Raw genomic sequence first — 23,807 nt, 5'->3', positions numbered from 1 at the left:
ACCAGTGGCAGCATTTCCAAAAGCCGTAGCACCGCTTGCTTGGAAAAGTGGTACCGCCACGAGAATCCCACGTCGTTGTATGCTTCCATGGGATTCTGTAGATCCTGAAGCCGTGGCCGTAATGGCGACACGTATCGGTATGCCTCATCCTTCGTAATATTGCGCACACGTCCGGCGAAAGGTTTATCTTGAGGTTTATTTTTAACACTTAGAAATAGAGCTGGCCTCATGACTGTCAAGCAAAAAATGCAGCTTAGCAGGCTGACATTCTTTTGTCACGTATTAAGCGGAGACTATAAGGTAGACTTAGAAAAACACATCACATTAGAGAGACCTGCTAACCCCAGAACAAAGCATCCAAAACATATTAAACCACTTAAATATAGAACAGAATCCTTCAAAAATTCCTTCCTGGTTCGAAGCATAGACGATTGGAACAACTTGCCACACGATATAGTAGAATGTGCTGATTTACAATCTTTTGTAAAGGCTGTTACCAATTATTTGTAAATGGTTGAGAATACGTTTTATTGTTAGCTGTTCATTCGTTGCAGTTGTTTGGGCGCGTTACTTTTTTTTTTTTGACCCATATAGCGCTATAACATACTCATTGTAACTGATGTTCTTTGTCGCTTCATATTTGTTTGTTTATATGATGTGCCTTCCTAGCCTGATTGTTTTGTATTGAATTGTTTAAACATCTACTATGTCTAGTTTGATGACAGCAATGTAACCGCAACTCCTGTCTTGGCTTGTGCTGACAGTATGAATAAATAAATAAAAAAAATCACCAAAGTCGTCGAGGCTGCCGTAGTAGGCGGCCTTCTTGCTCGCTGGCGAGAGTAGCGAAAGTCACACTTAAGGTTGCCAATGACCGTACTTTACTTTCCGGCACTCAAGTGTCGATTTAAGTTTACTTTAAGTACAAGATTTGTCTATGAAAGGCTTTAAGCATCGACCGGCTACTTTAGTCATAAGTTAAGGGTAAGTTCCGTTTGTGAATACGGGCCTTAATGTTCGCGAACTTTACTTGGTGAGCACCTGCTGCATGGACGCAATGCGCGCAACTGTGATCCTTCGTTTTTTTTTGTTGCGGGCTCTGGTTTATTAGGCCGAATGTAGTTTGCGCCCTCATCCCATTCATATAAATCGTTGTTAACCTTTACCTTTTCAAACACGAGAGCTATCTTCTCAACGGCTCTTTCTTTGCTTTAGCCGCTTGCCATAATTTATTTCTCATTAGCGAACACGTGATGAAAAATCATCCCTAACCATGAATTTTGTTTTTATAGTAATTTCTCAGTATTTGAGCCTTGTCTGGGAAATCCAGATAGTATTATAGGCCTTGTTTTATTGGCAGCATGTCTGCCCAGTGAATGGATTCGTTAAATTTCTACTGGTTATAATTCAATCACTTTTTCATTATGCTACCATTAATCGTATCAGAAAGGTCCCTGTCGTTTTCTTAACACCCTCTGGGACTCCATACAGTATTAGACTGGACCGTCGCGAGCGGTTGTCAAGGTCGTCTAGTCTTTCTTCTACATCTGAAAGGGTTCGTTTGCAACGTTCGTTGTTTGCAAAATTTGTTTGCAACGTTCGTTCAAGGGCTGCTATTTTTTCCAGTTTTGATTGGATGGCAGCGAGCCGGTCCTTCGTAATTTCCTTTATATCAACATCAATTTGTTGTATCTCTTCATAGAGAAGGGCTAGGTCAGGTCCAGGTACAGAGTTAGATTCCACGTCCCCACAATGTAACAGTAACTTCTAGAGGTGAAAATATATATGACAGCATTTCGCATAGCAGTCTTGGGCACGGCAGCACAACTAAGCAAAAGTTATTTGGACGAATACTCACCTGAACGACGAAAACAAACGGATTAGACGTCATGCTAGCACTGCTGCCGCGCACTATGGTGCCTGGTAGATTGCCTCCTGGCTTCATCGCAGCCCACCGCAGCGCGAAGCGCTGTCTATGAATGGGGCATAATCCCGATATTCTTTCTCTTGAGGTGCGTCTGCGCAGTTGCCACGTTGGAAGGCAAGAAGTGAGTCGACTGAATGGCGTTTATCGCAGCTTGCTGGCCTGGTACATCGCACTCTGCTAGCAACAGTAGATAGCTAGCGACGAGCTGAACGGCGAAAACAAACGTATTAGTCGTCGTTCTAGCAGCGCTGCCATGCCCTATTCTTATGTAAATTTCGTAGGACTCTGTCAAGCACCCTATATTTGCTAATAGCCTATGAACTTGATAGCTCGCAATCCCATCAAATTAAACAAAAATTTACCACAGGAAGCGTATCAACATAAGCAGACTTTCATTTGTCTTTTCTGTCTAGTATAACTGAACTGCGTCGTCAGCTTTTTTTCACGGTATCATTCTAGAAGAAACTGTGTTAGCGGTTTCTTTTCAGTGTAATTTTGCAATCCGTTCTAATGGTCTTGCACGCCATCTTCTATTTTATCCTTGGGCTTGGCAGCACAAAATGACTTAATTAGCCTAGTCAGGCAGGCGGCGAAAGCCAGTAGGGCAGTGGAGCTCGGACTTTTCAGACTATTATGCAGACTATTATGCTGCAGTCTGTGAGGCGAACCTTTAGTGAAGTGGCTAATTAAATTCATGACAACTGATGGCAATGCGTACTGTTGTGTTTAGTGTAACCCTGTGCAAGTTGTAAATTCACAAATTGTTTGTATTTGTGCTCCGCAATGGTTAAAACTTAAAACCTACGCAGTTCTTTTATTCACTAAGGAAAAAGTATAGCTTTAAAAAGTGAAACAAAGCTCGAAAGGAAGAACTTGGAACCTGACAGGCTGCTGATTTCTGCTGCTTGAAACTGGGTTGGTCTGGTTGAATTCTGAAAATAGCCATGCCACTTCGTCGCATGTGCTTTCGAAGTTGTGATCGTCATCTTGATGACGCAGCACAGATTACCCAAAGAGCTAGCTTAGGAATTTGGTGGGACTGATATGCTACATTCTCCCCGATATCATAAATCTCGAAACCTTATGAGCGGGGGGACCTTAGAAAAAGTTGAATTTCCGAGCATTTCATGGCTGTAGCACGTAAAACCATGCAACATAATGTGGTTTGCTTGTACGTGTAAAGGCCAGAAATCGCAAGATATCACCAGTGTAAAGGCCAGTATTGCAAGATCTGGGCGCGAATGGTAAGTCCACAGGGCAACTCGTCCCATACATGCTTTTTTTGTCGCGTCGTTGCATGAATACGCTTTATTCTAGTGGTTAAGAAATTGTTCACTGCGGGCACAGCCGTCAGAGCAACCTGCGACCTTTATCCTAAGGCGGTACAGGTAGGATTCCACCCCCTTGTGCTTGAATCAGGCGGCGTGGACAGCTTGGCCCGGCGGGTTGTCTCAACAATCCCCCGCACTAGTCGCCATGCCGCGTTGAAAATTTGCATGCTTTGTGCCGTCCCCCACTTTCCCGCTTGTCCTGCGTGAACATGCCTCTAGGCTGCGGCGCGTTTCTAGAAGATGACGCACGTATTGCATTGTAACACGACCACGTTTAACGCTTCACAAAAGTTTCGCTCTCTCTGCAAGGTCCACCATGGTTGCAGAGGGAGGCGTTCGTATAACTAAAGTTTGCAGCGGGTCCCTTGACGCAATGCTGCCTCAGGTAAGCCTCGCCTACACCGATTCACGCATTGTGTGGGATCTGCATATAGATTTTTTTTACATTGTGTTTGTGAGGAACGACATTCTCACTCATTGTTCCACTTGTCCTAAAATTAGACATAAGTTTCGTTTGAACCGCAATAAGCATACGTTATCCCACTGCTTTATATAGAAAAGCCTGCTACCTTTCTCAGTTGCTTCGATTGTTCCCTTAAAGCTGAAGTGACGTCTTTAGAAAGATAACTGTAATGCGCAGAAAAATGTTATTAACACAGACCAATCGTTAGTAATCCGAATTATTACCTGCAGTTTTCACCTTTCTGGTGCTCTTTCACTACAATATTGTTACGTAGGAAGACGCAGACGACAAGCTATGTACAAATATATTTACAAGGAAAATACGCTGCGCTTGGCCAAGAGGCAACAGCCCGCGCTAGCTTCTAAATCGTCGTCGTCGTCTTTACACTGCTGGCCTTTCGTGATCGCACATATTGTGCTGTAGCACTACCCCCGGCTGCAAAAGCACCGTCCCGGAGCGACTAAAGATCGGACTCGGAAGCAGTGTAGTAGGCCTTGAGCCTACTGACGTGTACGACATCACTAGATGCCACAGGAGAGGACGAGCTTGAGCCCACAGGAGCAATTTCGTAAGTCACAGGCGTCACCTGGCGCAGCACGTGGTAGGGCCCTGTGTATCGCGAAAGAAGCTTCTCTGAAAGTCCGACGTGACGAGAGGGCGACCACAGGAGCACGAGCGCACCAGGTGAAAACTGTACGTCACGATGGCGGGCGTTGTACTGACACTGCTGAGTGGTCTGTGAGGCCGTAAGTCGAGCACGGGCAAGCTGGCGTGCATGGTCGGCGAGGGCGATGGCGTCGCGCGCATACTCGCTTGTTGAGACCGCAGCAGGAGGAAGTGCCGTGTCTAGGGGCAAGGTAGGTTCGCGACCGTACAGTAGATAAAAGGGAGAAAATCCGGCGGTGTCGTGCCGGGAAGAGTTGTACGCAAATGTTACGTAAGGAAGGGCAATGTCCCAGTCGAGGTGGTCCTTGGAGACGTACTTGGCCAGCATATCGGTAAGAGTACGGTTTAACCGCTCTGTCAGGCCATTGGTTTGAGGATGGTATGAAGTAGTCAGTTTGTGTTGAATGGAGCAGGAACGCACAATGTCAGCGATAACTTTCGAGAGAAAGTTTCGACCACGGTCAGTAAGCAGCTGTCGCGGGGCGCCATGAAGCAAGATAATGTCACGCAAGAGAAAGTCCGCGACGTCAGTGGCGCAGCTGGTAGGGAGAGCCCGAGTGATAGCGTATCGGGTGGCGTAATCAGTCGCGACGGTTACCCATTTGTTCCCAGAGGATGACGTGGGAAAGGGACCGAGCAGGTCTAATCCAACACGAAAGAACGGTTCCACAGGGACGGTGATCGGCTGGAGATGACCGGCAGGTAGCACCTGAGGTGTCTTCCGACGCTGGCAGGGATCACAGGCAGCAACATAGCGTCGAACGGAGCGAGCGAGACCAGGCCAATAGAAGCGGCGGCGGACGCGGTCGTACGTGCGGGTTACCCCAAGATGTCCTGCAGTGGGTGCGTCATGCATCTCAAAGAGCACAGTCTGTCGTAGATGTTTTGGCACGACAAGAAGAAGATCAGGGCCATCAGGGAGGAAGCTCCTTCGGTACAGAATGCCGCCCTGGAGGACATATCGGCGAACGGATGCGTCGGTAGGTGTAGAGCGCAGACGCTCGATGAGTACTCGCAGCGATAGGTCTCGGTACTGCTCATCGGCGATGTTAGCGAAGGCAGACACAGAGAAAATGCCGTCGGCGGTACTACTGTCGGCCTCGTCAGGCTCGTCTACCGGGTAGCGAGACAGGCAATCAGCGTCCTTGTGGAGTCGGCCAGATTTGTAGGTGACAGAGAACGAATATCCTTGGAGGCGTAAGGCCCAGCGACCAAGTCTTCCTGAAGGGTCTTTCAATGAGCATAACCAACAAAGCGCGTGATGGTCTGTGACAACGGAAAAGGATCGGCCATATAAGTATGGGCGGAATTTCGCAACCGCCCAAACTAGGGCCAGACACTCACGCTCAGTGATGGAATAGTTGCGCACCGCGGTTGAGAGGAGCCTGCTGGCGTAAGCGATAACACGGTCGTGGCCACGCTGGCGTTGTGCCAGTACTGCTCCAATTCCGTGACCGCTGGCATCAGTACGGACTTCGGTAGGCGCAGAAGGATCGAAATGGGCCAGAACGGGAGGCGTTGTGAGAATGTCGATTAGATGAGAGAATGCAGAGGCCTCGTTATCGCCCCACTGGAAAGGAGCGTCTTTTTTCAAAAGGTCGGTTAGTGGTCGTGCTATGGCGGCGAAATTCCTCACGAAACGGCGGAAGTACGAACAAAGGCCGATGAAGCTGCGCACATCCTTGACACACTTCGGAACAGGGAAGTGCGTAACAGCATGGATCTCGCCTGGGTCCGGTTGCACTCCGTTCGCGTCAACGAGATGTCCAAGGACGGTAATCTGGCGACGGCCGAATTGGCACTTCGATGCGTTGAGTTGCAGACCGGCTCGCCGAAAAACGTCCAGGACTGCTGAGAGGCGCTCGAGGTGCGTAGGGAACGTTGGGGAGAACACGATAACGTCGTCCAAGTAGCACAAGCACGTGGACCATTTGAAACCGTGAAGAAGGGAGTCCATCATGCGTTCAAAAGTGGCAGGAGCGTTACATAGGCCGAACGGCATCACCTTGAATTGATAAAGACCGTCGGGTGTTACAAAGGCGGTCTTCTCGCGGTCGAGATCGTCCACGGCAATCTGCCAATAGCCGGAGCGAAGGTGAATAGAGGAGAAATAGCGAGCACCGTGGAGGCAGTCAAGGGCGTCATCAATCCGAGGTAGGGGATACACGTCCTTTTTGGTAACCCTGTTAAGGTGCCGATAATCCACGCAAAAGCGCCATGAGCCATCCTTCTTTTTTACCAGCACAACCGGTGACGCCCAAGGACTACATGACGGTTCAATAATGTTCTTGGCAAGCATTTGGCGAACTTCTGCGTGAATAACTTGACGCTCAGCTGGTGACACTCGATACGGGCGGCGATGAATGGGAGGGGCATCGCCGGTATTAACGCGATAGCGTTAAGGAGCTCGTGTCGCAGAAAAGCCGGTGTCGTCGGCGTCGGTGTCGGCGTCGGTGTCGGCGTCGGGTGTCGGCGTCGGCGTTTGCGGCGTTGACCGTGAGCGATAAATCACGGCAGGCGCTTCATAAATATAAAGCAACTTCCAAGTTTGGCCCGGTGGGAATCGAACCAGGGTCTCCGGAGTGTGAGACGGAGACGCTACCACTCAGCCACGAGTTCGATGCTTCCAAGCGGTGCAAACGCGCCTCTAGTGAATGCGGTGTTGCCTTCGAAACGAGCCGTGGAAAGTTATACTGCGGTGTATATCGGTAATTATGAACATGTAACGTACAGAAGTCACAATTACACGAGTTGCGAAGTGCGTTTCCGCTGCATTTCTTCTGCGCTTTCCGCACACGCAGAGCCATCTTGCGGCAAACACAGAAGACCCCCCTCCTCTCAATGTACGGCGCTGCCCCGACAGGAGGCGCGCCGCGCGCGCATTGGGACCGCTGCCAGGCGCGTCGCGGGACTCCCTCTCCCCTGACGACGCTTCGCCGTGCTCCCGGTTTAGATAACTATCTATCTCTCTGCCCGTGCCGATCACGACGTTTGGCTGGCGCAGATCGTTTCCCCTCCGAGACACCGAGTTCTTTGGTTCGTTCCGTTCGCTCAGGCGCATGTTTCGTTGCCACGCCGAAAGCTGCGTTGCTCGACGCTCACCGCGTGATAGGTGGGCGCTAAGTCCGATGCGGGGCGCATCGTAAGTAATCGCTGTGCCGTAGCGCATTGTCTTATACCCCTTGGCGGGTCGACGGGAACGCTGTCGCGTCCCACTCTTGAAGGCGAAGCTTAAGCGTCCTCCAATTTTTAATGCGATGTTTGACAGCTGTAGTTTGGGCTAAAGGACGATCGTTAAAGTAAAAAATATCTTGGTAGGAAATGAGAACGCGGTAGAGCGCACGAGCGTGCTCGGACGGCATGTCGGGTGCAATCATTTTCTGTAAGTCGGCGATGGTGCAAGTCGCCGACTGCGATGGTAGAGGAGGATCGGTTGAATTGTCGTCTATTGAAATCGATGCTACAGAGTGATCCTCGAATGAGCAAAGTTGGGCCAGAGACATCCCGCGTGGCAGCACTTGTGTCGTCAAGGCACAATTGACCACTGGCAGGCAGACGCAATTCGCCGTAATAGATAAAACTGTATGGGGTACTGTGATCCCATGTGTAAGGAGGACGTCTGGCATAGGAGCCGCGATGTAGTGACCGTCGGGGACTGGTGGGGATGACACTAGGTCAACGTAGGTCAGTGCCGAAGGTGGCAAGCGAACGAAGTCGGCGGAACTGAGGCGACTGGGGTGTGGTTCAGCAGGATCCAGAACAGGCAGGTCAAGGCGGAGAGTACTGGCGGAACAATCGATGAGAGCAGAATGTGCGGAGAGGAAGTCTAAGCCGAGGATGATATCGTGGGGACAGTGGGCGATGACTGTGAATAGCACGATTGTTGAGCGATCGGCGAAGGAGACGCGGGCGGTACACATACCAATGACGGGGGCTGTTCCGCCATCGGCGACACGGACAACAGGCGTCGTGGCGGGCGTGATAATTTTCCTGAGCCGGTTGCGAAGGTCAGCGCTCATGACGGACAAATGCGCCCCAGTGTCTATGAGAGCAGACACAGAAACACCGTCGACTTGCACGTCAAGAAGGTTCAGATGAGTGGGCAAAGTCAGTAGAGGATTTGGCGGCGTAGGGGGCAATGCAGCGTCACCTCGAGGCGCTGCATCGTCTAGTTTTCCGGCTGGGAGCGGCGTCCGAAGGGAGTCGGCGAATAGGAGCGACGGGGCTGGGGAGAGCGAGATTGTCGTCGTTGGGGCGAAGGCGAACGATAATAGGGGCGGTTCGTTGCAGGAGAATCAGTGGCGGCATTATCGGAGCGTGCGGCATAGGGACGAGAAGGGCCACCTGAGGGGCGAGAGTAGGCAGTATAAGTAGACCGGATCGGGGAACTCCAGCGACTACGACAGTGCCGAGAAATGTGCCCGATGCGATGGCAGTGGAAACAAATAGGCCTGTCGTCAGCAGTGCGCCATTCAGATGGGTTGCGGAAACGTGGTGGGTAAGAAGATGCGGGACGGGGCGAAATCGAAGAAGCCGGGCGGGTATCAGGGCGATGGGCCGAGCAGATGGTGTGAAGACCCATGTTTTCAAACTCCTGGCGGACAACTGCCTGGATCAGTGAGACCGTGACTGCAGATGCGGTGGTGGGACTGGAGTCGAAGGCAGCCGGATAGGCGGCCTCGATCTCACGCCGGACGATCCTGGTAACATCGGCAGTGTTGTTTGGACGAGGAGCGTCGGTACAGGAAGATGTCGATGGGGTGTTGGGCAGACGGGCAAACTGCTGGTCAATACGTCGGCTTTTGGCGAGTTCCAGGCGGCGACACTCTTTTATAACAGCATCCACCGTGGCTACGTTGTTGCAAACGAGCAAGTTGAAGGCGTCATCGGCAATGCCTTTGAGGATGTGGGAAACCTTGTCTGACTCAGTCATGTGGGTGTCAACTTTGCGGCACAAAGTCAAGACGTCCTGAATGTACGTGACGTAGGGCTCCGTTGACGTCTGCACACGACCGGAAAGCGCCTTCTGCGCGGCAAGTTGGTGACCGTAGGGGTTGCCGAACAAGTCTCGAAGCTTTTGCTTAAGCGAATCCCAACTGGTCAGCTCATCTTCGTGCGTCCGATACCAAACTCGAGGTGTGCCACCGAGGTAAAAGACGACGTTGGCGAGCATGATAGTTGGGTCCCACCGGTTATTGCGGCTGACGTGTTCGTAAAGGCTGATCCAGTCCTCGACGTCTTCCCCATCTGTTGCCGAGAATACGCCAGGATCACGGGGAGCGGAGAGGGTGATGTAGGTCGTCGAAGTGGCAGCAGGTGTCGGAGCCGGTGGAGTCGGGTTGGCGTCGCCGGGAGCCATGAAGGTAGGCTCGACGTACCGTCCACTGCGAAGCTCCGTGACAAGGTACAGGGAACGTCCACTTCCACCAAATATGTTACGTAGGAAGACGCAGACGACAAGCTATGTACAAATATATTTACAAGGAAAATACGCTGCGCTTGGCCAAGAGGCAACAGCCCGCGCTAGCTTCTAAATCGTCGTCGTCGTCTTTACACTGCTGGCCTTTCGTGATCGCACATATTGTGCTGTAGCAATATCAACAGGGAATGTTTTAATTCAGTACGTTCTTGCAGTATAACGGCACCAGCTTGTTTTATAAAATGCTTTTACAAGAGTGGCTTTTCGAGCTTAATAACAATGATTTATTAGAAAACAATAGCTCTACTCGTTTCACGAGAGATGGAAATTCAATATTACCATGAGATCGCAATAAATACTGAATAAAAACCTACTCATTTGCAGCCAGGTCATGTTGGAACCATATCCCACCTACCTCAATATCATTGTCTAATTAAGTTACAAACATGAAGAAAGATCCGAGGTCCTTTCTTTTGTTATCTGATTTTTTTTATTTAAGTACCCTAAAGGCCCATGCGGGCATTACATAAGGGTGTAACAAATAATTAGTGATATATACAGTATACGCATTTAAACAGATAATGCATGCTACAATAAAAAGAACACAAGCGGAAAAACAGGAAAACAAACAAATAGAAACCAGCATGAGGAATACAACGACACGTCCTAAACGCAGAAGATACATATTGATTTAAACAGGGTGCTACACAAAATCAACGTAACTTGGTCACTTTGTACAAGGAAAAATACTTGATAATAACGTACACATACCAGCCGATATTGCATGAAACAATGAAAAGTTCAAGCAGAAAAAAATTCATGCCTCTTGCCAAATTCTGGTTATTTCAGGTGTGGACCAAGCGGTTAAAGTCATCTGAAAGTGGCATTGTGTTACCGTTCAACGTGAGTGATGAATGAGCGATACTTGCGTTCGTAAGCATCGCAGTGAGGGACTAACTACTAATCGTAACCATGTTTTAGTGAAACTGGTTTGTAGGCCTGTTAATGGCCAACAGTACTACGTGCAGTGTATCGGCAAAGCCGCTAACAAAACTGTAGACTACATGATACACTTTTGCTCTATATAATGGGCCCCAAAGTGCTTAGTGCGAAACCGCATCAGGAAAAAAAGAGGGGGACGAGCAGCATGCTCGTTTAGTCTAGCGCGAGCCGAATACACTTTTTTTTTAAAAAAGGTCAAGGACAGTTCAGTTTCTCAATCGACACGAACGTCTTCTGTATACAATTATGCGTGTTTAGAACGCCTGCTTTCTCTGCACGAAGTTTCAAACTAGTGTAGATTTATTGAGCTGGCTACTAATACTGGGAAACAGTATTCAATGCCAAGGAGTGTTACGGTAATAAAAGATATATTGACGCACACAATGGATAATAACATAGCGGGCATCCCGTCAAGGTGGGCGTTTATTTCAGGATAAAAAAAAAATGAGCAAGGTCTGTTTTGTGAGTAACTTGAGATAGATATAAGGATTTCACGCAACTTTAAATTACGCAGGCAATGTGTTCATAACCAAGGTCTGGTAAACGAGAATAAACAAGAAGCTGCTGACGCATGCAAATATTTTAATCGTTAATCATGCCTTACGCTGTCCAGTAAAAAGGTGATTTTGGCAGAAAGAAAAGAGACAATAAATGAATAATGCAGATAATACGCGAGTAAGAATAGCAGAAATAAAAACGAATTTAATAATAATGGCTTGCTTTCATCGCTACATCAATAGAAATTACTAAATAGAAAACCCTCGCAGGAATGCTCTTTGTATAACATTGTAGTATTGCGGTGGGTGTGTCAAGCGAGATGTTCTTTTCATACTTTTGAAAGAAAATGTCTGGTTTCCTCATCGTCAGCGAAACAATAAAGCGCACGTACCCGTCACTTCTTTGTAGACTTGTCTGCTTGAACAAAGAAAATTTCCCAGAAGCTTTAGAGCATGCCTTTCTAGTGTTCGCCACGTGTAATAGCTATGGCGTAGTGACTGCAAATCATACACCCTGCATGGTGGCCCCTTTCTGGGCATATTGGGTGATTGGGTGGTGGTTCCTCTTTAAAAATGCGCACGTGTCCGGTCCCCTTTTTTCACTTTGTCCCGCGTTTTTAAGCGTCTCTTCAATCGTGAATAAAGCTACGAGAACACCGATCCGAGAGGAACGCTCTGCTACATTTACAAAAAGCATAGCTGAGCATGCGCATGTATACCTCGTCATGGAAGTTCTGCAGCAGTGGCAACCAGAGGTCCTTGTAGTGCTCCGTACCATTAAAGCTAGTTTAAAGGCGGGTGCCCGGAACGCTAGCATGTAGGGCACGTTGAAACTCACTAGTGCACCGAATACTGAAAAGAACTTTGTGATTGAATAAATGCACAAACGATTGCAGACAGGAGTAACGCGACAACATGAACGAAAGTGCTCTGTTGATGCACCGCATTTTGACCCTGCGTGCATCAAAAAGGCAGGCGACGAAGAAAGAGAAGTCCATGCCAGCTACTTGTATGGCGGGGCCTTAGCAACAGTTCTTACCTGATGGCACAATAGACACAATCCCAGTCACTTATCTTTATGTATGCTAATTGCATGGTCTTGATCCAGAAAACAAACACCCTGAGTTGTCAGCTCGCAATCTCTTCAGAATCGTTAAGTATATCTAGAACATCTAGTATTTTTGGTCTCTAGTTCGTTCTTTAAAATAGATGCAGTTGAGAGTCAACCCTTTTCGTATTCACTACGTTCTTGTCCGTTGTTTCTCTGTCGCGCAATTACTAATTAATGCACGCCAATTCACCCAGCTTTCAGTTCTTATCTTGCATGAGGTAGCAAATTTCTAGATTACAGACTTCCGCTTCCTCCACTGCGGTGTTCTAAACGATAAAAACTGCCGGATGAAGAAGGCTTCGAGCTAAGGGAACCATAATTCAAACGCATTATGCTTTCTTGGCCTCGCATGCGGATGTTTCTGGTTCAAAAATTTTTGTCGACCTTCTGTAAGTTTTTTCTATGTCCAAGCAAGTTACGCTGCAAAAGTTACTGGAAAACACGACGAAAGGAATATGAAACAAAAAAATTATGCGAGAAAGGAAACGACAGTCTAAATGCGAAGGTTTTGTGTGGCATAGTTATCAGTAAGTGGGATTAATAAAGAACATGGACTAATACCTAAAATATTGTGCAGATGAAACGCGAGTTTTGGAATCTACCTAGGTGAAGCGACGCTGCCGCGATGCGGCTAGTTGAATGGTATAAAGAATTAAACGCTATGCGAAGAATTGGGTTTATTTTCATTTATTGTAACGTGTAATTTGAAGCAATCTTTAGGCGCCACAAAGGTAACTCTACTTTAGTCTTATGCAATGCTCCTTTTATGCGCTGCAGTATTTACAAGTTATGCCGAAATGCAACCACCGGTCCACGTGAATCAACACTGAATTGAAGCGCTACTTTATTGTTTCAGCTTGGCTCTAGTCAAGTAAAACATATGGTAAAATATTTAGACATGCCTGCAGGATCTAGTAAAGTTAGTGAATGTCATCCGTGAATTGGTTCTTCCTGGATAGACTGCGAATTAGCTATTTAGCTCGGAGGTATTAGGACGATTCAGGCAGGATGTGCGAGTAAATTTGCCGAAATTCGGTGAATTAGCTGAAATGAGCTGAAAAATTACGATCGCGGGTGAATCGTATTTCCGCCAAAATGAAGGCCCAGCTGACACTGTTTTGGCTGTGACGTTGCAATTAGCCTCTAAGCCAGGATTGCACAACTGTGACCTTTATAACACACGTACTATCTTGAGATTAGCATGCGGCGGCTCCGAAACAGTTCAGAGAAAAAAAAAAACGACCCTCACAGTCAGACGCCTATTTATGGTGAAGGTAAACGTTCAGTTTTGGCTTAGGTCCCTGCTTTGACATGGTTACGACTCGGTTATTATCCGACAGGCAGTGTACTCTATCTTACCGCGCATGTAGTTTTCAGATCGCAATTCTGAAAGACTCGTGCTCTTCAAAATAGCAGAAAAATTGACCGTGAAACCAGAAAATCCAGCTAGCACTTCCCTTCTCACTAAATAATGCGTCAAAGTATATCTCTCTCGTGTATGCAGAATCTCTTTCCCTACCGAATCAGTACAACGTTAGATGATGGTAGGAGCAGTGTCGTGAATTCAGCACTGTTTCTGATGATGAGAGGAAGACCAAGGCCTCGGGTTGAAAGTGAAAGGTGCCTTCGGCGGGAGGCACTTTTACTGAAGTGAAGAATGCACTGTGAAAGCTACGCGACGCCTTCGTTCCAAATATCTCAGCTTGTCGCGCGTTCAGGTCTCCCGTTCACTAATGGCGACGCCATAAGAGAGTGCATTTGGTGGCCCGCGAAGAGATGTGCCGGGATAAGAACTTGACGCTTCCACATCTGAGCTCGTCAAAAACGATGGTCTGGTAACAAGACCATGATATTGTGGACGACCTAACAAGACAGCTCCAGGCACGCTGCAGCAAGTTCACGTACTACTCCCTAGTTTTGAAAGAGTGCAGAGCCAACAAGGACACAGCTGAGTCAGTGGCATACATTCGAGATGTGCATGAGAAGTTCCGCGTTACCCAGGAACTTGGCAGGGCTCTGTTCAGCTCACGGAGGAACAACGGGAGAATGGATAAGCAAAGAAATCAACGCTCAAGCTGCAATCTGAAAATCCCGCAGGTGTCTGCGCAGATGACACCCGACTGTTATTTGGGAAGAGAAACAAAACCGTTGCATTGTTTGAGGTATGCCGTGGCATGCAATTTCAAAAGTACCACCGACTGCTGCACCAGGATGCACTCTGTACAAAGGTTACGAAATCTGAGCATGTGATGAGGATTGTGGCGGAAGTCGCGAACAAGATCACACGTACGCAGGTATTCGCCTCCCGTGGCACGATCGAAGCTATCAGTCATGCTAACCATAAATCGGTGGCATGCCTGCACTTACCATTGACCCAGCTTTTCCTACACCCTTTTCTCTAGTTGTGATGTCCAGCACACTCGCTATCCATAATTACCTTCCTCTTTTCAGTCTGACCATTGCAGGACGAAATCCCATTGTATTCGTTCAGCTATTTCTCTGCGACGGCGAAGGGCACCAGTATCCACTGAAGAATTTCAAGGTACACGTAAGATAACGAAAGAAAAAGGTAAGGACATGAAATTGAAAGCCATTTTCATTACATTTTTAACATTTCCAGATGTCGCAGTTCTAGATATGCCTTCCCGTGTATTCGAAGCCAAATAAAACAGCGGGTAGTGCCCCTCGCATTTCCTCTCGGTACTGGTGCTGATGTTGCAACAAGTGGGGTGAGCCTGCTGTCTTCTATCTATGGCTGTTAGTCTCTTCGCGCTTGATATGTTTCACAGCCTGTCCAAAGAAGGTATTATTCTACCCAAAGACAAAGGGACAATAACGACGGCACAGCGGAAACTAAGTAAGAGGGAACATGCTACTGCAATAAAAAAGGCAACTTTAACAGCTTCACTTATTCTCTACGGGCGATCCTCGTACATCATAACTTATCAACCTGACGTTTCCACGCGCCGTGTCTTTTAGAAGCTTGCGACTTCTTGCACAATTTGCAGAGCTCACGTACGCTCACCACAACTCCAGTGCTCAGTTAGATCCATCTAAAGTGAGTGACGTACGCCTATAATGCTATCAAGAAAAGTGGGACTAATTGTGGGATCACATCTGCATTCAAGCGCAACGGACCAATTCTCCAATCGTTAGGATATGAATGCACACATGTTCCTCTGATGCTAGAGTCGCTCTTGGAAATGTCTGGTAGGCGGGTCACAGGCCAGTTTCCTGGATTCATTCCTCCTGGCGGCTACCGCTTTGAGACACTGTGTCAGACTGCATTGCCTTCAGGTACGGCCCGTAGTTTTGGCTAGAATGCATCATCCTCTGGTGCAAACGTCGCTCTTTCAAACGGTTGGTACGCGCGACACGAGCCTTCTGAGAGCTAGCGTTTTCAGATGTCCTGTCAGACTTCGCTGCCTTCAAGTTGGCCCACGTTTTCGCGCAGATACTGGATACCTCCCAGTTGGGTGGAATTCGCCTCTAATAATATTGTGATAGAACCAGTATATTGTGAACCCTGGAATTCCTTCGCACCTGACAAATTGCAGCGCCAGCTGCGTTAGCTGCTGGTATAAGCATTAGATTCAGCGTGTGAAATGGTCTTTATCCGCCTGTTCGCAATAGGCTCCACATATCGTAAGCTGAATATGGGCTCTTAACAAGACAGATAAAGGAGTGAAAACTTTTACTGAGAGTCCGCCATCGCTGCCTGTTTTGCGGATGCGGGCAAGATTAAAACACGTGTACTGCTTAAAAGAACGGAGTCCATGTGTCTTGCGAAGTTTCAATCATTTCCTTATTAACAATATTATACAGGCCACCTATGGCTGCTCAAAGCACGTGTGGGTACAGTTCAGAGAAATGCTTGGCGCATCTATTACCACTCAGTATGTAAGAAAAATCGCCTTGTCGCCCGAATTTCGCCGAGCACACTGTAGCAATATTGAAAAAAACTTTTTGTCGTAGATGTCTTTGTTTTCAATCGCAGAAATTCCGCGAATGGTGCCTCATCACATTGCATGCTGTCTCTGTTAACCTTAAGATTTGGAGCGCTTGATTCTTTCTTGCTGTTTGTATGGTATGATATGGTACGGTTGCAGGATATAGCCAAACCTTTAAGTATGCGCTAGCGCACCACTGTGCTAACATAAGTTGTAATGCTTACTTTTCACGTTGGTTCAGGTGCTACTCAGCGTTATGCGTCAAAGCACGAGGTCACTAGATCTATTCCTCGTCCGCCTCTTTCCCATATGATGGTATGACAGCACCATGGTAACATGTATAGCAAGACAATGACTTAATCATTCAACATATCCTGTTCTTAAATTCGCACTTGAAGCAGCGAGTATCTTTATCCGTGTGAACGCTACTCCTTCAAAATGAGTTTCTGGACACGTATAAGTATTTCTGCGTGCCCAAAGCCATACGTCGTAAGACTGTTGGTGCTGTTGTGTGAACAGCATTTGAAGGAAAGCTTCCAATCTTACCACGCATCACGTACATACCAGCGTCTCGTTATTCTAAAAAAAATGTCAGTATTACGAAGGCGATGCCTCTCGAACCATGTTTTTAGAATAACGAGCTTGTCATTTCTACCAGCATTTGGTGCTTAAGCTCGGCTGTTGATGCTCTTATCCACAAGAAGGACACGTCAATCTGCAGAATAAGCGTGCTCATGCGGCATGAATATCAGCTAGTTTTATTACCTGCTCTATACTTTGTTGTCATAGGTTGACAGTGTTGCCTGGGACTGATTGCAGCTTGGTAACCAGATGAGGTTACTTGGAACCAATAAGTGAGTAATTATGTAAGAGACAAAGCGATAAAGATTAACAAGTAAGTAAGCAAGTAACACAATAAAGCATGTCGGCTGATGTACCTTCGGTGGTCAAGCAATGGGCACACAGGGCCCATTGATTCTTGCGGCAGCCAATGGAGTCATCCGGAGGTGTTAATGGGCCAAGATATTCAATATTAAAAAAATTATTGATAGATATTAAGGTAATAAAAGATGAGTGTCTGTTTCAATACAACAGTATGAGCGGAGTCATGTAGTACCCAATGCGGCATCGCATTGGGTACTACATGACTATTGGGTACTTGGGTCCCTAATGGGCATCGTAAACAATCGAGCGGTGCGAAGCCAGATGCGCGAATCGCAAAAAAGAAAACCTCTCCAGAGGAGATGAGGTGAGTTCGTTCAGGGGTGGTATACTCACTATGCAAAGAAAAACTGTAGCAATTTCTAGCAGAAATAGCACTGCGCTATACATGAATGCGCCAGGGCTTATAATTAATGAAGTTTACGGCAGAAAAGTTACTCTTTCGGTTTGTGCCGTTCCAACTTGTACAAACCTGCGTTCTGACGTGAATCGTGTAATCGTGTCAAAGATATATCGTTAACACTACGGAAGGCAGCTTCAGAAGCTTGACGATTTTGCAAAATATCGACGTTTGCGCTTCTACTGAGCGATGCAACCAGGAGAAAGCGCAAGAGGCGACAAGTTTTTGCTGCATTGCATCGTGAAACAGAAAGTCGGTACCTGAACTGGCTATAGCATCGTCGGGAACAAAGCGAACAAGAGCTTAACGCTTGCACTCTAGAATTCACAAATGGCGAGTTTCTTTCTTATATGCGCTGCCATTTGACACGCCACAGCTTTCGAAATAATTGTTCGCCGAACCCTGATTCAGGGCTGGGACAATGACGCCGCGTTCTTAAAGAAACCGCAAAAAGTACCGCTGGAGCACGTGTACCAAGATAGCTAGCTGTATTTTAGCGAGAATAGTTTTAGGGTAGTACTCGCAAGGAAGCCACATATTTGACAAGAACGAGTAGGCGGTGCGAGAGACTGCAGTATCCATAACCTGTGCACAAAGACAAGGCTTACAGTTTCGCACATGTTGTTGGAACCATAGGCACTCGTAGTATGAAGTGAAGCTTATTAGCTGCGTTGCAACTGTGTTGGTCGTGTGCAGTCTCTTGTTGCCTGTGGAAGGAGAAAGAGTCCTTCTCGCAGCGCACGGAGGTGGTAACAGCCTCTCGAACTACAGGAGAGTCTGGCCGTCGCGTCAAGGGAAGCGTAAGTAAAATTTTTTGTTCGCCTCGTACGATGTTCAATGATCGAAACCCATTACAAGAAAAAACACAATGTTCTATAGAAAATGTTTTATGGCTGTGTCGAGTCTCCTAGATATTTTTCATATATGAAGACCGGCAACGTGACTGTATACCACCAAGAGTGTACGTCAGGAAGACAAGGGTTCTGCCGGGTATACTTCTAGTGCTTTGGGCATTCGGTGCTATGCAGCGTGCTTTTTTTAGCTGCTCCAAATGTTTAAAATTAGAAAAGTATAAATCACGGTAACGTTATGTTTACCATTCGAGTGGACGGATTGGTAGCCTCTAGATACAGAGCAACTTCCGTAATTACGGGCGTAATTAGCGAATTTACGGTAATTAACTTTCTAATTATCAACAATAGGTGGCTTCAGCAAATGAGTACCTTGGAGCCCGTCCTGGACACTGCCTATCTCAACGAATAAATTTTCAATAGCGAATTTAATATGGGAGCTACGGGGAACAATGAGTTACCCTTGGCAGGCTCCTTGAAACAGAAACCGGCCGTAAAAAGAGCGGCTGTGTCGTCGATGACTCCCCCCCCCTCCCCCCCCCCCTCTTCCGACTTTTCTCAAGTCTCCGAGGTAACCACTGGTCGAGCCCTGTGAGCAGCTTACGTTATCTCTTAGCTGTCTGTGACGTTGGCCTAGCGCTTCAATGCCGGCAGTCCGCCAAATCTACTTGGTCATTCCGTTGGGCGCCAAGTCGGCCAAGTGGCCGATTTATGTGTGATATGGGGATTTGTTGGCACATGTTCCTACGAACACTTTTAGCGTAATAATACTATTGCAAAAAATGGCTGTGGCTTAGGTAAGGTTAAGCCCAGGATGCAAAGCATACTAGCCTTTATTTTAGTTGTTGAACCACTGTTTAGCTTGGTGAACTGCTGTTGCTTGGCTATATTTGGTTCGGCTAGACGAAGAAACAACTCATGTGTTACTCTGCTTCGCCTTGGACGCCCCGCATTGGACGCGGTGAGCGTCGAGCAACGCAGCGTTCGGCGCGGCAACGAAATGTGCGCCTGAGCAAGCGACGCACGCCTGAGCCTTAGAAACAGCTCGTTTCTAAGGCGACACCGCATTCACTAGAGGCGCTTTTGTACCGCTTTGAAGCATCGTACTCGTGGCTCAGTGGGCATATCTTTTTGGACTGTCATGACGCAGTGTTTTTGTGGGATATTCTAAAACGTAGCCTTAAAAAGGAATTGCCGTTAAGTGCTTTCGGAATACGCTTCCTGCCATGCGCGGAACGAGAGGGAGTGCCTGTCGATCTGTTAATGCTTTTGTGCATGCACAGTGTGTGGCGAACGCGTATGGATATTAGACATGAGCGCATTGTTCAGGCCCCAGCACATGAATAGTTCATTGAAAGTGTGTTATGTATACGCGAATTTTTCTGTGCACAGAGTGACCCTCCTGATTCGCTAAGTGCTTTGGACAAAGTGACTAGCCTACATCGTTCTTATCACACCACACTGATCCGGCATTGACTAGTTGTTTTTATGGACATGTAATACTCACATTGTACCTTGTTTTGCCAAGCCGGTATTAAAAAAAAAATACTCGTGGCTCAGTGGTAGCGTCTCCGTCTCTCACTCCGGAGACCCTGGTTCGATTCCCGCCCAGCCCATCTTGCAAGAGTTGAGCCAAAGCCACTTCTCCTCTGTCGTGACGTCACGGTGTCACGTGGTATTCAAGGCGACACCACCGCGCCTGAGGAACTGGGTTGAGCTCTCGTAATATGCTTCGCATAAGAATGCACCTTGGTTCCCAACATCCACCGAAATACTTTCGTGAACCTGCAGAAGTCGCACATGGTAACAGCATTACGGTGCCTTGTTCCAAATAGAACTATTGGAAATGCAAGGTTTGATATCTGACTTTACCTGGCTGTCGTTCAGACTTTTTGTTTTGTGTCCAGTGCTATCGGCACGAATGACCCTACTTTATTCAAGACAGCCCTTGCTCTCCTCCGATAGCGGACTGGCTTTCGCTATTTCTCGAGCGTAGTCGCTTCTTCATTATGTGTGGTAGGCTCATCAAATCATGTTATTTATAGGACGTTCTTCCCCAGTTCACAGAACTGGCCACTTGAAATTACGTTATTTACTTTAACAGTGTTGAAGTGGGTAAACAAAGCCTGCCCCATAGTAAGTAACAGGTGAACATAAATTTCAGGTGTAAAAAAATCAGATAGCTTCAACAGTAAGAATAATGTTTCAAAAGTTTCCTACGTTAAACCTGCTGACAACAGAATACATCTTCTAAGAGTACGCAGAAAGCTTTTTTATTTTGCGCCCTCTATCCAATTCTTATTGTTCTTTCAAATGTGTAATTTAAGGAAAAAACTGAATAAAGCGTAGACATTACGAGAAGTAAAGTTGGAGGTGCTGCAGCATGCTTCAAGAAGACGTCGAAGTAGTATTATATAAATATCTGCCACACAAGCAATGCATAGATCGTGTCAATATGATCATGGCATGAGTACACAACGAGACAGGCTTGTGATGAGGAGGAGGAATAAACTTTTATTGTTGAACCAGCACTTTATGATGGCCGGGCCTACGCCTCCCACGAAGGGACGTCGAGGGCTTGCCTCGCCGCCGCCTCGCGGGCGTGCTGGGTCGCCCAGGTTTGGTCGTCGAGGGCGGAGCTCCGCAGAGCCTCATGCAACCTCGACGAGAGAGTCGTGGTGTTAGTCTGTGCGTACTGTGCTGGGCACTCCCATAGCATATGCGAAAGCGTAGCCGGGGGCTTGTGATGATACATGCGCGTCATTGTGATCTCGCATAAATGGAACAGTGAATTTATATTTGCGGAGCAGTGATCCTTCCCATAACTTTTTTTGCAGACTGCTGGAGACGGAACGAGGTGTTTAAGGAATGCGTCGGCACTGGCTGTGAAGAGGGCACCTGCTGGAAACCTACAATCGGTTCCAGGTGCTTTAGAAACTGCAAAAGCGGATGCTACTGCGGAAAAAACTATTACAGGAACCACAGAGGCAAATGTGTTGCATGGAGAACGTGCCTTAAGGAGCTGTATCCTTGGACCTACGAAAACTATCCATTTGGCCAAAATCAGTGGTGGTCACCGACGTCACACAGCTAACCCGTGTCGATTTGCAGGTATTTGTGGCAATAAAATAGGAACAAGAGCTCTTCCACATGTCAGTGTCATTGGGCGTTTAAGGGAGGAAGGGAGCGGGGGAATAAAGTGATAAAAGAGGATACCTTCGTTGTTTACGTCTCTGTATGTAGGGTTGGTTATTAGAAGTCATCTGCTACTGTGGGTCATTGTCAAATACAAAACAACAGCAAAATGATATGTGGTGTTTAATGGCGCAAGGGCCAGGTTTGGCCAAAGAGCGCCATGACAAGTGGTGATGTTGACGATGTATTATGGAGATGTGACTTGGCTGTAAAGTGGCCTAAAAAATTGTCGCTGTAGAGTGCGTAAAATCTACGTGCTATAAAATTATGGCGATGACTAATGACGAATACTCTAAACACTAAAATCCATCGTAGAATAATGATGCAAAATATAAAATATATAGGATGGTAAAATTACTTGGAGCACTGCTGCCTCGCCTGAGCCCTTGAACCACAAGGGCCTAGAGGCATGTGCTATTCAAAATAATGATCACAGCGGCATCCTCTGAAGAGAGGACGCGCTACGAATGTGTGGGGCTAATAACATGCAATACAACATCTTTCAAAAAGCCTAGGACGGCATTGGTGTCAAAGAGTGGTTCTGGACCAAGTAACATAACAGGATGAAGGGGGATCTGCTGCCGGTATGCTAAGAGAAAATGTTTCCTTCTTTCAGATTCGGCTTCCCGACACTCCAGTAGAACGTGGAGGACGGTCAGCCTCTGCCCGCATCTACCACAGGTTGGAGGATCGTTTCCTGTGAGTAAAAAGTTGTGTGCCAAAAGTGTGTCCTATTCTTAGACGGCAGAATAGGACATCTGTCCGGCGGGATTTTGTTACAGGAGGCCAGAAACCTAATTGTGGCTTTATTACATGCAGTTTATTATTTATTTCTTCGTCCCACATGCGTTGCCAGCGGTTTCGTAGTTTCCTTCTTAAAAAAGGCTTCAGGTCTGTGACAGGGACCGAAGCAGTCGAGTTAACTGCATGCAATGAGATTGATGTGGCCATCTGGTCGGCTAGAACGTTTCCCTCGATGCCCCTATGTCCAGGCACCCAGCATATGATCACATGTTGGTTAGATATATATGATTTGCACAGTGCGGAGTAAAGTTCAATAACTACTGGATTTTTATGATTACAGAAAGACATCAAGGCCTTCACAACACTGAGGGAGTCCGTATATATCACTGATTTCGGGAGTTGTGATTTGTTTATATGCTTTACGGCCGACAGCAGGGCGTAGGCCTCAGCCGTAAAGATACTAGTTTCCGGGTGCAGTACGTCGGATTCTGAGAAGGATGGACCGACGGCTGCATAGGACACCCCGTCGTGTGACTTTGATGCGTCTGTGTAGAACTCCGTGCAGGAGTATTTGTGCTGGAGTTCCCGGAAATGCATCTTGATTTCAATCTCTGGAGCATGCTTTGTGACTTCCACGAAAGATATATCACATTGTATGAGCTGCCACTCCCAGGGAGGTAGCAGCTTGGCTGGATGCATTAGGCGAAGCTCGAGGAGTGGAATGTGCATTTCTTCACTAAGCTCCCTCACACGCAGCGAGAAAGGCTGTCTTACGGAGGGACGATTGCGAAAGAGTGTAGCATATGTCATGTCATGAATGGTATTAAAACAGGGATGTTGAGGATTTGAGTGGACTTTCAGAAAATATGTATGGCTGATGTATGTTCTCTGGATATGAAGAGACCACTCATTCGATTCTGCATATAAACTCTGTATGGGACTCGTTCTGAATGCGCCAGTGGCCAGACGGATTCCTAGATGGTGGACCGGATCTAGCATCTTCAGCGCGCTCGGGGCTGCAGAATGATAGATCACGGCACCATAGTCTAGTCGTGATTGAATGAGGCTCTTATAGATATTCATTAAACATTTTCTGTCACTACCCCATGTAGTCTGGGATAGAAGTTTGATTATGTTCATTGTTTTCAGACATTTTTCTTTAAGATATTTAATGTGGGGGACGAAAGTGAGTCTGTAGTCAAGTATGACACCTAGGAATTTGTGCTCTTTGCTGATAGGTATTCGTTGTCCACACATTTCTAAGGAAGGATCCGGAACCAGGCCTCTTTTTCTTGTAAAAAGAACGCAA

The 23,807-nt window shown here is 47.2% G+C and overlaps 1 protein-coding gene and 1 long non-coding RNA gene across 6 annotated transcripts in view; one reads left to right on the top strand and one right to left on the bottom strand.

Annotated features, from left to right (window-relative positions):
* LOC135910324 (uncharacterized) overlaps positions 1–23,807 on the bottom strand; it is a 312,252-nt gene that overhangs the window by 187,326 nt on the left and 101,119 nt on the right. For 4 of the 5 annotated variants that reach the window (XR_011508107.1, XR_011508108.1, XR_011508106.1 and 1 more), the window contains one exon: positions 1,859–2,018. The exons of the other annotated variant lie outside the window; for it this stretch is intronic. The gene's annotated coding sequence lies outside the window, so the exon portion shown is untranslated. The remainder of the gene's footprint in view (positions 1–1,858; positions 2,019–23,807) is intronic. 5 annotated transcript variants of the gene reach the window in all.
* On the top strand, positions 3,586–14,956 carry LOC139048552 (uncharacterized). The gene is made up of 3 exons (XR_011507769.1): positions 3,586–3,643; positions 10,656–10,709; positions 14,868–14,956. It is a non-coding gene; the product is annotated as an uncharacterized lncRNA (long non-coding RNA).

Source organism: Dermacentor albipictus, chromosome 8, assembly GCF_038994185.2.
Source record: "Dermacentor albipictus isolate Rhodes 1998 colony chromosome 8, USDA_Dalb.pri_finalv2, whole genome shotgun sequence".
Lineage (NCBI taxonomy): Eukaryota > Metazoa > Arthropoda > Arachnida > Ixodida > Ixodidae > Dermacentor > Dermacentor albipictus.
This window is presented reverse-complemented; position numbering and strand designations above follow the sequence as displayed.